This window comes from Chelonia mydas, chromosome 5 (assembly GCF_015237465.2).
Source record: "Chelonia mydas isolate rCheMyd1 chromosome 5, rCheMyd1.pri.v2, whole genome shotgun sequence".
Taxonomy (NCBI): domain Eukaryota; kingdom Metazoa; phylum Chordata; order Testudines; family Cheloniidae; genus Chelonia; species Chelonia mydas.
The window spans coordinates 92562605-92576972 of record NC_051245.2 but is presented as its reverse complement, the minus strand read 5'-3'; the positions used below and the strand labels follow the sequence as shown (position 1 = coordinate 92576972).

Sequence of the window (14368 nt, the reverse complement as noted above, 5' to 3'; positions counted from 1 at the left end):
TAGTGGGTTAGTGAACGTTAAAAACTCTCAGAAGAGCGATTCATTGCAGACACACTGAAAATGGTAAATATGCTCAAATACATCACAAAAACAGACCCTTTTCATGCTCAAGGTCACAGATTTAGGGCACATTATTTCTACAGTTCAAAACATTTTCAAATTCTTCTTGGAGACATTAGTAGTAGGAGTAAATTATTTAAAGCCTGGAAAAGGGAAGGCTGAAGATAGAGAATGAGGACAAAACTCAACCCCCTTGTTCATTTTTTTTTCTTACACTTAGCTGAATTACCCACTATGACTTTTAATACTCCATGGTAGTACTTCAAAGCTATAATTAATATATATTGTTAAATCACAGGTTTAATTACCAGATATACCATAAGAGAGTAATGCTAATTGGATAGAGTGGACTGTTAATGATACACACTAATCCATTAACAGCTGATGTAGCATACAAAGGCATATTAATAATAAGGAAGTATCAGAACTCCACAACCAAAATATGAGCAAATGTTATGTTAGACCTTAACATAAAGATGCTGAATGCCTCCTGTGAGGTACTGAGTGCACACAACTCCCATTATTGTCCAGCTGGCAGGAGAATTTATTACCCATCATTATCATGGCAAATCCCATAGGGACATTATCTCCTTGCAAATAATGCGCCGCTCAGATTGATCTCTCGCAAGGTGCTTAAAGTGGTCTGGTAGTATACTCAGTTTCTGTCTATCCCTGGCAATCCTGTCACAACTCTGAAGCTTTTGGCACCCAAAAAAGTGCCGGCCATGTAGCAGCATTCCAGATACACACAATTCGGAATTCATTGGTCTTCCATTCTTATAATGTGTTCAGACCAAGAAAGACACTGAAACTAAACCAGTGCTGATGGAAGTGGTTGCTGGGATCAGCTTAGAATATTCTCATTTCTGATTTTATCCTGCCACTTGATATGGAGCAGCTGACAGAGATGACAAGAATCAAAACTGTCAATCCAGTGTTCTTCAGTCTTCCTCAGCGCCCATGTTTTAATTCCATACAACTCAGTTGATATAACCCCAGTTCTATAGATCTGCGGCTTCATAGCAGGCTCGATGGCATAACATCCTCACAGAGACTGCTGCTAGGCACACATCTTTGAGCATCCTCCAGCACTGTCTATGACATTGCCCAAATATGTGACAGCTGCCACCTGCTCCATGTTCTGTCCAGTCATGTAATTTTGAGCTCGTCATAATCTGGAGCTGGAGGCTGCTTGATGGTAATAGCTAGGGACTTAGTTTTATTCAGATTAATAAACAGATCAATGTGCACTGCTTTTTGCCTGGCCAGATCAGCTATCAGCTGCAGCAATTCACCAAGCACAGCCAACAAGAAAACAGCTTCAATGTATTCAGGATCTCAAAGCAGAAAGCACCACAGCTGCCTCCTCAAACTTACCCATCAGTGCTGATGCTGAACAACAATGGTGACAACACAGCCTTGCTGAACTTCCATGGAGCTAGGAAACCATGCCATGGATCCGCCACTGACTCAAACACAGCCGTCCATTCTGTTGTGGACCTCTTCTATCAATGACACCGAGATGCCTCATCAGATCCCACAAACTTGCACAATACACTGAATTAAAGTCTAAATGGAAGTCTACAGTGCTGTGCATGGCTTATTACATCCAGTCATCTTCTAAAAAAGCTGGCTCAAGGTAGAGAGCAGGTCAACAGTAGAATGACCAGGTCTAAGTATCCTGGCCTTTGCCATGAAGTGCATCAAGTCAAGACATTAACAAGGTAATGAAGACTTTCCCTGGGATGGACAACTGTGTAATACCTTCATAGTTACTACATTCAGTCTTATTGCCCTTTCTGAACAGAGGCAGAATAACCCCCTTCATCCAGTCATCAGGGATGATATTAGTATGCCAGATGGTCTGGAAGAGCGTATGCAGCCATGGTACAGCACCTGTACTCTCATCTGTCTTCAGCTACTCAGGGATGATCTTACTAACCACCGGTGCCTTCCCAGACTTCATCTTATAGTTTTCTTCTTGGTTGAAGGAAGGTGGCTCTGATGGAACTTCCTGCCCCTCTTCAAATGGAAGGAATTTATTACCCAGAGTCCAGCTAATTGGAGAAGGCTCTGATGAAACAGTCAGATAGTTTAATTCCTCAGTGTCATTTTGATTATTTAGGTTCTTGTACATTTAGAATAGTATTCATAGTGCAAGTAAAAAGTTTATCAAATCATAACATGTTTGTATTTTGGCAAAATTAATCTAATTGCAAACTTCCAATATTGTAATTATTATCCTTAGTTTGTTAAATTCATAAAGCAAAAAGATAGATTCCTTTTGAATCTTATTTTTAAAATGGAAACTCTCATTTAGCAAATCAGAACCCAGCAAGAGATGAACTGGGATTCTCCATGGGATTGGGAAAATCAATCTTCCTCCCTTATGCCTTGAAGCTGCTACTACAGATTTGAGGTCCAGCCCCTGCTCCTCTCACCACTCTATACCAAAACTTCCCCTTCAACAACACACAAAGGTACCTTCACAGAGCTTGGCTCCAGGTGGGCAGAAGTATCACTCCACCTTGAATGCTACTGAACTGCTCCAATACTGCTGCATTTGGGGATTCTCACAGCTAGAGTGAAGGGGGCAGAATTTGCCCCTAAAAATGTAATTAAAAGCTCTGTTTGGACTATCAATCATATTTAACTTTTACAAAGTGCAAGTCATGCCATAGTAAAACCAAACAAGGTAAAAAGAAAAATGTAATGTAATAGTACTCCATGATAGAAGTTAAGATTAGAAAATCTTATGCTATTAGTAAATCACCCTCTTTTCAGTTTAAGATGCTGTGGCATGGTGTACCTACTCCACACCAGCCCCGAGAGGGTTAACTCTGCTTTGCAGACTGAGGAAGCCCTGCCCCTCCCCTCCCCTCCAACCCTGCTGGGCATGCTCAGCGTGGAGGCAGTATATAAAAGGTAGCAGCCCTGTTGGAGAGGAAGGATGCAGGCTGTGAGCCCTCTCCAGGGAGTTGCTAGAGGCCCTGACTGTAGGACTATGGCTTGCAGAGTTCCAGACAGACTCCAGGCTGCCTGACAAGCCCCGAGAAGGGACCGTACTGGTGGGAGCCCTGCCATTTGAGGACCTTGAAGGAACCAAGGAGCTTCAACAAGGGGGAAAGGGTAAGAACAGCCCAGGGGACTTAAACTTTTCGTCGGTGAGTGATCTGGAGAAGCAGTCAGTGTGTTTTGGGAGGATCCGTCTGACTCAGTGGTGACCATCCCCATCACCGCCAGGGCCCTGGGTTGGGACTCCAAAGAGCAGGGTGGGCCCGAGTCCCCTTACTCCGGGTGCCACACACCCCGAGTGGTGCCCCACTCCCTCAGCAGGCCAATAGGCCATGCAATCCCACAGAGGTGGGCTACTCTACTGACTCTGGCCTCTAGGCCACCTTGCCCTGTGTAGAAGGGCCACTTACTGACTCTGGTCATTGGGCCACCCTGAACTTTGTAGAAGGGCCTTTTACTGACTCTGGCTCTTGGTCCACATTGCCCCGAGTGGAAGGGCCGTATGCTGACTCTGGCCATTAGGCCACGCTGCCCAGTCCATAAAGGGCCACTTTATGGATTCTGGCCATTGGGCCACACTGCCCTGAGGGGAAGGGCCGCTTTATTGACTGTGGCCATTAGGCAAAACTACCATGGCTATTGTAAAGGTCATCAGCATAAGAACTAACTGACTGCGGTACAGCCTTTTCCCTTCTTTTGGACCACATGTGACCCCACACCCTGTGGTGGGGTGTATCTACCCACAACAGATACAAAAAGCCAGTGTCTGCTCCCAAGAGTCAACACATGGCCTAAATATGACTGGGAAAAAAATGTCTGGAAAAACAGCTCTTTGGACAAGACTCTGTCCCAGTCTATTTCTGTGACTGCTGTTCTGCAGAAGTTGTCTGAGTCTGCTGAACTATGCAGCCACAGAGGCTACATACTGTTCTAAAGAAGGGTTGCCAACTTTCTAATCACACAAAAACAAACACCCTTGCCCTGCCCCTTCCCTGAGGCTCCACCCCCGCTTCCTCCATCGCTCACTCTCCCTCAACCTCACTCACTTTCACTGAGCTGGGGCAGGGGGTTAGGATGCGGAAGGGGGTGAGGGCTCCAGCTGGGGAGTCGGGCTCTGGGGTGGGGGTGCAGAAGAGGGTGAGGGCTCCAGCTGAGGGTGCCAGAAATGGGTTCAGGGTGAGGGAGGGGCTCTGGGATGGGGCAGGGGGTTGGGGTTCTGGCTGAGGGTGTGGGCTCTGGGATGGGGCCAGGGATGAGGGGTTTGGGGTACAGGAGGGGGCCAGGGCTGGGGCAGGGGGGTGGGGTGCAGACTCCAGGAGAGAGTTAAGAGTGCGGGAGGGGGTTCTGACCTGGGGCAGAGGATTGGGGTGTGGGAGGGGGTTCAGGGTGCAGACTCCAGACGGCGCTTACCTGAGGCAGCTTCCAGAAGCGGCCAGCATATCCTGCTGGCTCCTAAGTGGAGGAGCCAGGGGGCTCGGTGCGCTGCCCATGTCCAATGGGAGCTGCGGAGTTGGCGCTTGGGGTGGGGGCAGCATGCACAGCCCCCGTTGCCACCCCTGTGCCTAGGAGCCAGACGTGCTAGCCGCTTCCGGGAGCCGTGCAGAACCAGGGCAGGCAGGGAGCCTGCCTTAGCCCAGCTGTGCCCCCCAACCAGACTTTTAGCGACCTGGTCAGCAGTGCTGACCAAAGCCGCGAACGTCCCTTTGCAACCAAGTGTTCCGGTCAAAAACCAGACCCCTGGCAACCCTATTCTAAAGTCATAATTTCTCCTTGGGAGCAGGCACATAATAATTCGTTCTAGTTGAAAACTGGACACCTGGCAACCCTATTCTAAAGTCATAATTTCTCCTGGGAGCAGGCCATTACCAGACAAGCTTTCAACCTTGGTGATCAGCTTGGAGCAGTTTCATTTTCAGGTTTTCTTAGCAAGGAAAAAAGTATTAGAAACTTATTTTTTTTCTAGATTTTTGTGTTAAAAGAAGCATGGGAAGTAAGGAGGTGTAGTCAGGATTTGTGGGCTGAGCAGATCTGCAAAGGCTGGCTCTGCCTCCACATAGGCCAACTGCCTGACAATCGGTCTCATGGGAATGACAGCGAGGGGGATACACTAGTGTAGCCATCTCTTTCAATTTCATCATGAGTCTCACAATATTGAGTATTCTTAAAACCCTGACTCCTGGAATCATGTGATTATGACACTCATCTTTCACTTAAAAATGTAAGCGTCTAGTCACCATAATTGTGGAGAAATGGTTGAAAATGTGACCCATAAAACCTTGAGCAGAAGGCAAATCAAAAGAACCCCAAATACATTATTTTTTTAAAATCTCATTATTTATAAGCCAATGTTAAGATTTTTGAATGCTTGGCAATACTGATACAGTGTCCACAGAGTGTTCCCATGAACGTGACTGCCACCTGTGCAGAGTCTGAGACTCAGGAAAAATATCAACCAACAAGGTAAGAATCTTTAGACCCATTCAACCCCTTCTCATCTCTTTGGTTGACAGTTTCAACGAAGCTGCCTTGTGTTCCGAGACCCGTGCTCCTTGTGCCAAAAACCCAACAAATTGAGATTTAATCCCATTAGATTTCCTCCACCCTATAGAAGATGCTTTTGGGAGAAAAGGGGTTTGCCTTTACACCCAAATAGCTGAGGAAATCTGGTCTTCTCTCTACTGCATCCTAGGCTGGGATAACTCCTGTAGTCTGCAGGATGCCAGCAGAAAGGTAGATTATGGGAGTCAGGACTGGGAACAGGAAGATGCAGAGTGTGAACTCCCTTAATATGCCAGATAAACTCTACAAGAGTCTTGCAAAGACCTGGGTGTTTTGTTTTCCTCCTCTTTTTTGGCACAATAGACCAGAGCCAAATAGAAAGTGCAGCCAGCCCATATACACAGCCATGAGCTGAGTAAGTGGCTCAGAAGGCCATGTTGCCTGGTTACAGACTTAATTTGTTGAAAAATGCCCTATGACCATTTTTGAAGTATATTGTAAAACCCAGAAGCCTTAATTAAATGAATCAACTTTCAGTAATATGAGTGCTGCTATTCAATGTATTCTCCTGTTCCATGTCCCATGAAAAACGTGATGGCAACAAGGGAGGAAGAGATAGAAGAAGAAATAACTTCTTTAAAAATTACATCCAGAGGGTGGTGCTGTCTTCTGATTTAATAGAATGAGAAACTGCACTGAAAAAAGAAGGGTGTGTAGTTTCATAGAATCACAGAATATCAGGGTTGGAAAGGACCCCAGGAGGTCATCTAGTCCAACCCCCGCTCAAAGCAGGGCCAATCCCCAACTAAATCATCCCAGCCAGGGCTTTGTCAAGCCTGACCTTAAAAATATCTAAGGAAGGAGATTCCACCACCTCCCTAGGTAACGCATTCCAGTGTTTCACCACCCTCCTAGTGAAAAAGTTTTTCCTAATATCCAACCTCAACCTCCCCCACTGCAACTTGAGACCATTACTCCTTGTTCTGTCATCAGCTACCACTGAGAACAATCTAGATCCATCCTCTTTGGAACCCCCTTTCAGGTAGTTGAAAGCAGCTATCAAATCCCCCCTCATTCTTCTCTTCCACAGACTAAACAATCCCAGTTCCCTCACCCTCTCCTCAAGTCATGTGTTCCAGTCCCCTAATCATTTTTGTTGCCCTCCACTGGACTCTTTCCAATTTTTCCACATCCTCCTTGTAGTGTGGGGCCCAAAACTGGACACAGTACTCCAGATGAGGCCTCACCAATGTCGAATAGAGGGGAACGATCATGTCCCTCGATCTGCTAGCAATGCCCCTACATATACATCCCAAAATGCCATTGGCCTTCTTGGCAACAAGGGCACACTGTTGACTCACATCCAACTTCTTGTCCACTGTAACCCCTAGGTCCTTTTCTGCAGAACTGCTGCCGAGCAATTCGGTCCCTAGTCTGTAGCGGTGCATTGGATTCTTCCGTTCTAAGTGCAGGACTCTGCACTTGTCCTTGTTGAACCTCATCAGATTTCTTTTGGCCCAATCCTCTGATTTGTCTAGGGCCCTCTGTATCCTATCCCTACCCTCCAGCGTATCTACCACTCCTCCCAGTTTAGTGTCATCTGCAAACTTGCTGAGGGTGCAATCCACACCATCCTCCAGATAATTTATGAAGATATTGAACAAAACCAGCCCCAGGACCGACCCTTGGGGCACTCCACTTGATACCGGCTGCCAACTAGACATGGAGCCATTGATCACTACCCATTGAGCCCGACAATCTAGCCAACTTTCTATCCACCTTATAGTCCATTCATCCAGCCCATACTTCTTTAACTTGCTGGCAAGAATACTGTGGGAGACAGTGTCAAAAGCTTTGCTAAAGTCAAGGAACAACACGTCCACCACTTTCCCCTCATCCACAGAGCCAGTTATCTCGTCATAGAAGGCAATTAGATTAGTCAGGCATGACTTGCCCTTGGTGACTCCATGCTGACTGTTCCTGATCACTTTCCTCTCCTCTAAGTGCTTCAGAATTGATTCCTTGAGGACCTGCTCCATGACTTTTCCAGGGACTGAGGTGAGGCTGACTGGCCTGTAGTTCCCAGGATCCTCCTCCTTCCCTCTTTTAAAGATGGGCACTACATTAGCCTTTTTCCAGTCGTCCGGGACTTCCCCCGATCACCATGAATTTTCAAAGATAATGGCCAATGGCTCTGCAATCACATCCACCAACTCCTTTAGCACTCTCGGATGCAGCGCATCCAGCCCCATGGACTTGTGCTCGGCCAGCTTTCCTAAATAGTCCTGAACCACTTCTTTCTCCATAGAGGGCTGGTCACCTCCTCCCCATGCTGTGCTGCCCAGTGCAGTAGTCTGGGAGCTGACCTTGTTTGTGAAGACAGAGGCAAAAAAAGCATGAGTACATTAGCTTTTTCCACATCCTCTGTCACTAGGTTGCCTCCCTCATTCAGTAAGGGGCCCACACTTTCCTTGACTTTCTTCTTGTTGCTAACATACCTGAAGAAACCCTTCTTGTTACTCTTAACATCTCTTGCTAGCTGCAACTCCAGGTGTGATTGGCCTTCCTGATTTCACTCCTGCATCCCCGAGCAATATTTTTATACTCTTCCCTGGTTATTTGTCCAATCTTCCACTTCTTGTAAGCTTCTTTTTTGTGTTTAAGATCAGCAAGGATTTCACTGTTAAGCCAAGCTGGTCGCCTGCCATATTTACTATTCTTTCTACACATTGGGATGGTTTGTCCCTGTAACCTCAATAAGGATTCTTTAAAATACAGCCAGCTCTCCTGGACTCCTTTCCCCCTCATGTTATTCTTCATGTTTAAGTCTGAGAACCTGCTTTAAACTCTTTCAAGTTCCTAGAACATTATTTCAGTGGAATATTTAATCCAATGCTGATTTTCAGAGACTTGTTTTCCCCCCATTTATTCTCAGAGCCAGGATGGACAAGAGAAAATTTTGCATATTCATTCAAAACATCCATGAAATACAGCCCACTGATGTGATTAAATCTATCCAGGATGACAAAGAGATAATGTAATATCAGCTGTATAAATCTCTCTCTCTCTCAGAAGCTAAAGATGGAAAAGTCTATTTTCAGTGTCTACAAGATGAAGAAAATTGAAAAATGTTAAGGTGCAAGTGATGTGCTCAGCAGCAATTTAGGTCTCACCCCAGGCAACTTAATGATGGATGACACTTGCAAGTTTTTCACTTTCTAGAAATGGCTTTGACCAGACTAATGCCGTTTTTCCCCTCTGAGATGATGATTAAATAAAGTTGTTAGAACAAGCAACTAGTGGAACAAGTACACCGGGGAAACCCAAATTACTCATCCAAGTGTCAGAGTGGCAACTAGTCATGAACCTGGGGGACCACATGTAATTTGCATTAAATAGAGCAGATTGTGGCTGCCCCTCATCAGTGAGGAAATAAGACCCAAAGAGAGACTAAAGGTGTCCCCTTTAATGAAGATGGAAGACTGCATGCTGGGACCTGTAGCCTTCACAGGCTGCACTTCCTTTTCAAACATGAGCTGCATTGCTGCACGTTGATGGCTGCAGTAGACTCTGAGCTACACTGTAACAAACTCAGAAGTATATTGTCTGAGTTAGGCTGACAAACAAAAGTTACAGCTAAAGGTAATATAGCTGAGGACAAGGCAGTAGGAAAAGGGGGAATGAATGGCTGACAGGAAGGTTTCCTTCTACCTTTTTCCTTTTCTTTCCCTCTCGGTCATCTTTCTGCATATTTTTTTTCTTGAACTTCAGAAAATTAAATGCAGAAATCCTCATCAAAACAAACATAAGGTTACAAATCTGAATAGGAATCAAAAAAGGCAAATGTTACCGTTCCCATATTAATAGCAACTCACTCTGCAAACTTTTGTTTACAACTTTTCTTATTTAATTTACAACATCCACAAATGTGCTCGATGTTCTGAAGAAAATCCTGTACAAGACAGGTCGCCTTCCCAAAAGACACATAAAATTACTAGTGAGACTGTTAAGCATACAAATAAATTTCCAGTAAGGGGACAGAGTTAGTTACGATGGGAACCTTAATGTTTCCTATTTCCTGAATTGTGTTTAAATAATAACCTTAATGTTGCATAATCCAGGTGTCTTGCATATAACTTTTAGGAAATGCTACTGTGGAATGGCTTCTGAGGGGACATCTAATAAATAGACCTGAATGCAAATACTTTATCATGAACAAGAAGAGAATTACTGTAGGATAGCATTTAGTGATTATACAACATGCAGTTGAATTGTAATTAATGTATGTAAAGCAGTGGTCTCCCACCTTTTTAAGCACAAGATCACTTTTTGAATTTAAATGCAACTCAGGATCTATCTCAAAGAAAATGTAGAAACAACAGTAATCATACAAACCTGAACTCCCTTGCCCCACCCCACTCACTCCATCCCTCCATCACTCACTCTCCCACGCCCTCCCGGGCTGGGGCAGGAGGTTGGGGTGCAGGAAGGGGTGCAGACTCTGGGCTGGGGCCGAGGGGTTCAGAGTGTGGAAGGGGCTCCTGGCTGAGCCTGGGACAGGGGGTTGGGGTGCAGGCGGGGGTTCAGGGTGCAGGCTCTGGGAGGGAGTTTGGGTGCGGGGGGGCTCAGGGCTGGGAGCTAGGGTGCAGAAGGGGCTTCAGGGCTGGGGCAGGGGGTAGGGGTGCCGGAGGAGTTCAGGCTGCGGGCTCTGGCCAGACAGGTCAGCGCACAGACAGTCCCTGCCTCCCGCCCCCAGGAGCTGCTGCTGGCATGCTGTCCACTTCTGGGAGTGGCGCAAGGCCAGGGCAGGCAGGGAGCCTGCCTTAGCCCTGCCCGACTATTAGTGGCCGGCTGCTAGAGGGTTGCCAACCCTAGATCGCGATGGACTGGTCGATCATAGACCCTCTGACATTCGATCTCAGTGACTGAGACTGAAATCAACTGTCACAGGCTCCACAATTGACCAGTCGATCACGATCTACCGGTTGGTGATCACTGATGTAAAGGTTATGACTTGTACATACTCCATAATTATTGAGAGAGAATTTCATTAAGTAGTACAGAACAGATTGCTAAATATTACATTTATGCATAAGTAAATATAAAAATACTTGAGCCACAAGCTAGTACTTTTCTCTCATCAGCATACAAGAAGATAAAAGATAGCACTTGTTTAACCATAAGAATGTGAGCAGATTTAAAAAGAAAACAACCATCCCACACAGTATTAAAAGAGATTGTATTTTATACTACTAATAAGATCAGTTTCAGGAAACTACTTACCTTTTAAAAATAATCTGTAGCTATCAAAACAACAGAGGCCCCAGAAAAAACAGTTCTGATGGGCCCCCGGGTCATTTTCAGAAACGCTGCATTTACCCTGATATTAGAAGTGACTTTCAATGATGAACATCACAATCACCGGGTGTGTGTTGTGGTGTTGTTGTTCTTGCATTGCCTACAGACAATGTACAGTTTTACAGTAGCCAAGCTACTGCCTATTGCTGAATCCGTACTGTAGACAATATGTAAATCTTACTTTATTGTTAAATAGCCCTTTTCATCCAAGGAGCTCAATGTACTTTTACAAACATTAAGACTCCATACTCATGTCAGGCAGTAAAGTATTATTATTCCAGTTGTACAGATGGGCACTTTGGCACAGAAAGATTAAATGACTTGCCTGAGGTCACAGATAGAAATAGCAGCCAGGACTCCTGGTTCCCACCCACTGATATGTCTTGACGGTAAGACCACACTGACTTTCCCACACAACTTGATTTTTGAACAGTCTAACTCTCTACCATACAGTAGCATTTCCTAACTTGTAAATGGATTCCTATAATCAATCAACTTGCTGCAAACATTTTGCCTTGACAAAGTCAGCTGGTAAGGATCCACAGTAACACAAACTGTAATGTCATAAGTCCACCTGTGCAAACCAAAACTAAAAGAGCAACAGTAGTGCCCACAAAAGTATTGTCTGAGTTGATATTTCAAAAGAAACCTTACAAGCAACCATGACAAAATGAACATAACACTGAAGTTTGCTAGGAGTTGTAAAATACGTTTGGTTGGGCTGCTCACACTCATAAGAAAGGCCCTTATCCTTCAGCTATTTCAGTTAATGAGAATTTTGCTTATGACTTCAATGGGACCAGGACTGGGCACAAAGTCATCAGATGTGTTGAATTATTCACCTTCTGATATCCATGACAAGGTCAATGACATGCCTAGGAAAAGTGCAGCCAAAACAGTTAAGTAAAGTTTCAGGCTACGTGGAAGCTTTTTACTGGTCTTTAAATGTGCATGATTTTATTTCTCTCTCAGATAACCAGTCAAATCTGTAACAAATTCTCAAGCATAACCCCTCTAGAAAAGGTGCATGATTATTTTAATGAAGAATGTATTTTGGCCAGCACATTCTGCAGCATCTCAGCACAAGTTTTCTTGGCTTATTATTTTTCATAGAATCATAGGACTGGATGAGACCTCGAGAGGTCATCTAGTCCAGTCCCCTGAACTCATGGCAGGGCTAAGTATTATCTAGACCATCCCTGACAGGTGTTTGTCCAACCTGCTCTTAAAAATCCCCAATAATGGAGATTCCACAACCTCCCTAGGCAATTTACTCCAGTGCTTAACCACCCTGACAGTTAGAATGTTTTTCCTAATGTCCAACCCACACCTCCCTTGCTGCAATTTAAGCCCATTGCTTCTTGTCTTATCCTCATAGGTTACAAAGAACAATTCCTGCCCCCTTGTAACAACCTTTTATGTACTTGAAAACTGTTATCATGTCCCCTCTCAGTCTTTGTTTAGTCTTTTCCAGAGTAAACAAACTAATTTTTTCAATCTTCCCTCGTAGGTCATGTTTTCTAGAGCTTTAATCATTTTCGTTGCTCTTCTCTGGACATTCTCCAATTTGTCACATCTTTCCTTAAATGTGGTGCCCAGAACTAGATACAATACTCCAGTTGAGGCCTCATCAGCCGGAGTAGAGCAGAAGAATTGCTTCTCGTGTCTTGCTTACCAAACTCCTGCTAATACATCACAGAATGATGTTTGCTTTTTTTGCAACAGCGTTACACTGACTCATATTTAGCTTGTGGTCCACTATGACCCCCAGATCTCTTTCTACAGTATTTTCCTTCCTAGGCAGTCATTTCCCATTTTGTATGTGTGCAATTGATTGTTCCTTCCTAAATGGAGTACTTTGCATTTGTCCTTATTAAATTTCATGCTATTTACTTCAGACCATTTCTCCAGTTTGTCCAGATCATTTTGAATTTTAATCCTATCCCCCAAAGCATTTGTAAGTGTACTCTCTATGCCATTATCTAAATCAATGATGAAGATATTAAACAGAACCGGACCCAGAACCGATCACTGCAGGACCCCACTCTTACGCCAACATGACTGTCAATCACAGATAACTACACTCTGGGAATGGTTTTCCAAACAGTTATGCACACACCTTATAGTAGCTCCATCTAGGTTGCATTTCCCTAGTTTGTTTATGAGAAGGTCATGCGAGACAGTATCAAAAGCATTACTAAAGTCAAGATACACCATGTCTACCACTTCCCCCGCCCCCACCTCCTCCCTCCACAAGGCTTGTTACCCTGTCAGAGAAAGCTCTCAGGTTGGTTTGACATGATTTGTTCTTGACAAATCCATGCTGACTGTTACTTATTTTATTATCTTCTAGATGTTTCCAAATTGATTTAATTATTTGCTTCATTATCTTTCTGGGTACAGAAGTTAAGCCGACTGGTCTGTAATTCCCCGGGTTGTCCTTATTTCCCTTTTTTGTAGATTGGAATTATATTTGTCCTCTTCCAGTCTTCTGGAATCTCTCCCATCTTCCATGACTTTTCAAAGATAATCGCTAATGGCTCAGATATCTCCTCAGTCAGCTCCTTAAGTATTCTAGGACGCATTTCATCAGGCCCTGGTGACTTGAAAACATCTGATCCTACCTCATTTTTACTAGCATTCACTGTTGCCACCAACCTTTTTGGTGAAAACCGAAACAAAGAAGTCTCTTTGCACCTCTACCATTTCCACATTTTCTGTTATTGTTACCACCCCTCATTGAGTCCTTGGTCTTCCTCTTGCTTCCAATGTATTTGTAGAATGTTTTCTCGTTACCCTTATGTCTCTAGCTAGATTGATCTCGTTTTGTGCCTTGGCCTTTCTAATTTTGTCCCTACAGACTTAGGATGAATATAAACAAATAACACATGTAATTTGACCTAGTTTCCACTTTTTATAGGACTCACTCTTCCCAACTCTTCCTTCCTTTTCTCAGCACAGCAGCACTGTCAGTCCAGGTACAGAGGTAGAATAATGAGCCTCCTAAAAGGTTCGCAAATTCTAATAATAAAACCATACCAACCCCATTCATGGTTGCTTTTTCATCCGCTGATCTCTAAGCATTTGATAAAGGTGATTAAGCATTATCTCTATTTTACAGATGGAGAAACAGAGGCAATGTGACATAAAATGACTTGCCCAAGGCCACACAGCAAGCCCGTAGCAGAGTCAGTAAACAAAAGCCAGGGGTCAACCCTTTGCCCCATTGTAGTCAATGGCAAAACTCCCATTGATTTCAGTGGAACCAGGATTTCATCCCAGGTCTCCTGCTTCCAAGCCTGTTTGTTTGTTTGCTTATAAAGCCTTTATGTTGTAGGGACAAATAGGGGTGGGGAAACAACTGATACCTGGAAATTCTGTCATATGCAAGCATTCTGTTACTGTTATAGAAATGGAAATTTAATCAAGGTCTAGA

General features: G+C 44.4%; 1 protein-coding gene and 1 long non-coding RNA gene across 4 annotated transcripts in view; one reads left to right on the top strand and one right to left on the bottom strand.

Annotated features, from left to right (window-relative positions):
• Window positions 1-14368, bottom strand: part of GNAQ (G protein subunit alpha q) — a 227368-nt gene that overhangs the window by 101132 nt on the left and 111868 nt on the right. The window lies entirely within an intron of this gene.
• The window catches only part of LOC119566552, a 49520-nt gene continuing 38100 nt past the window's right edge, over window positions 2949-14368 (top strand). The window contains exon 1 of the long non-coding RNA XR_005225740.1: window positions 2949-3189. This is a non-coding gene — a long non-coding RNA (uncharacterized LOC119566552). The remainder of the gene's footprint in view (window positions 3190-14368) is intronic.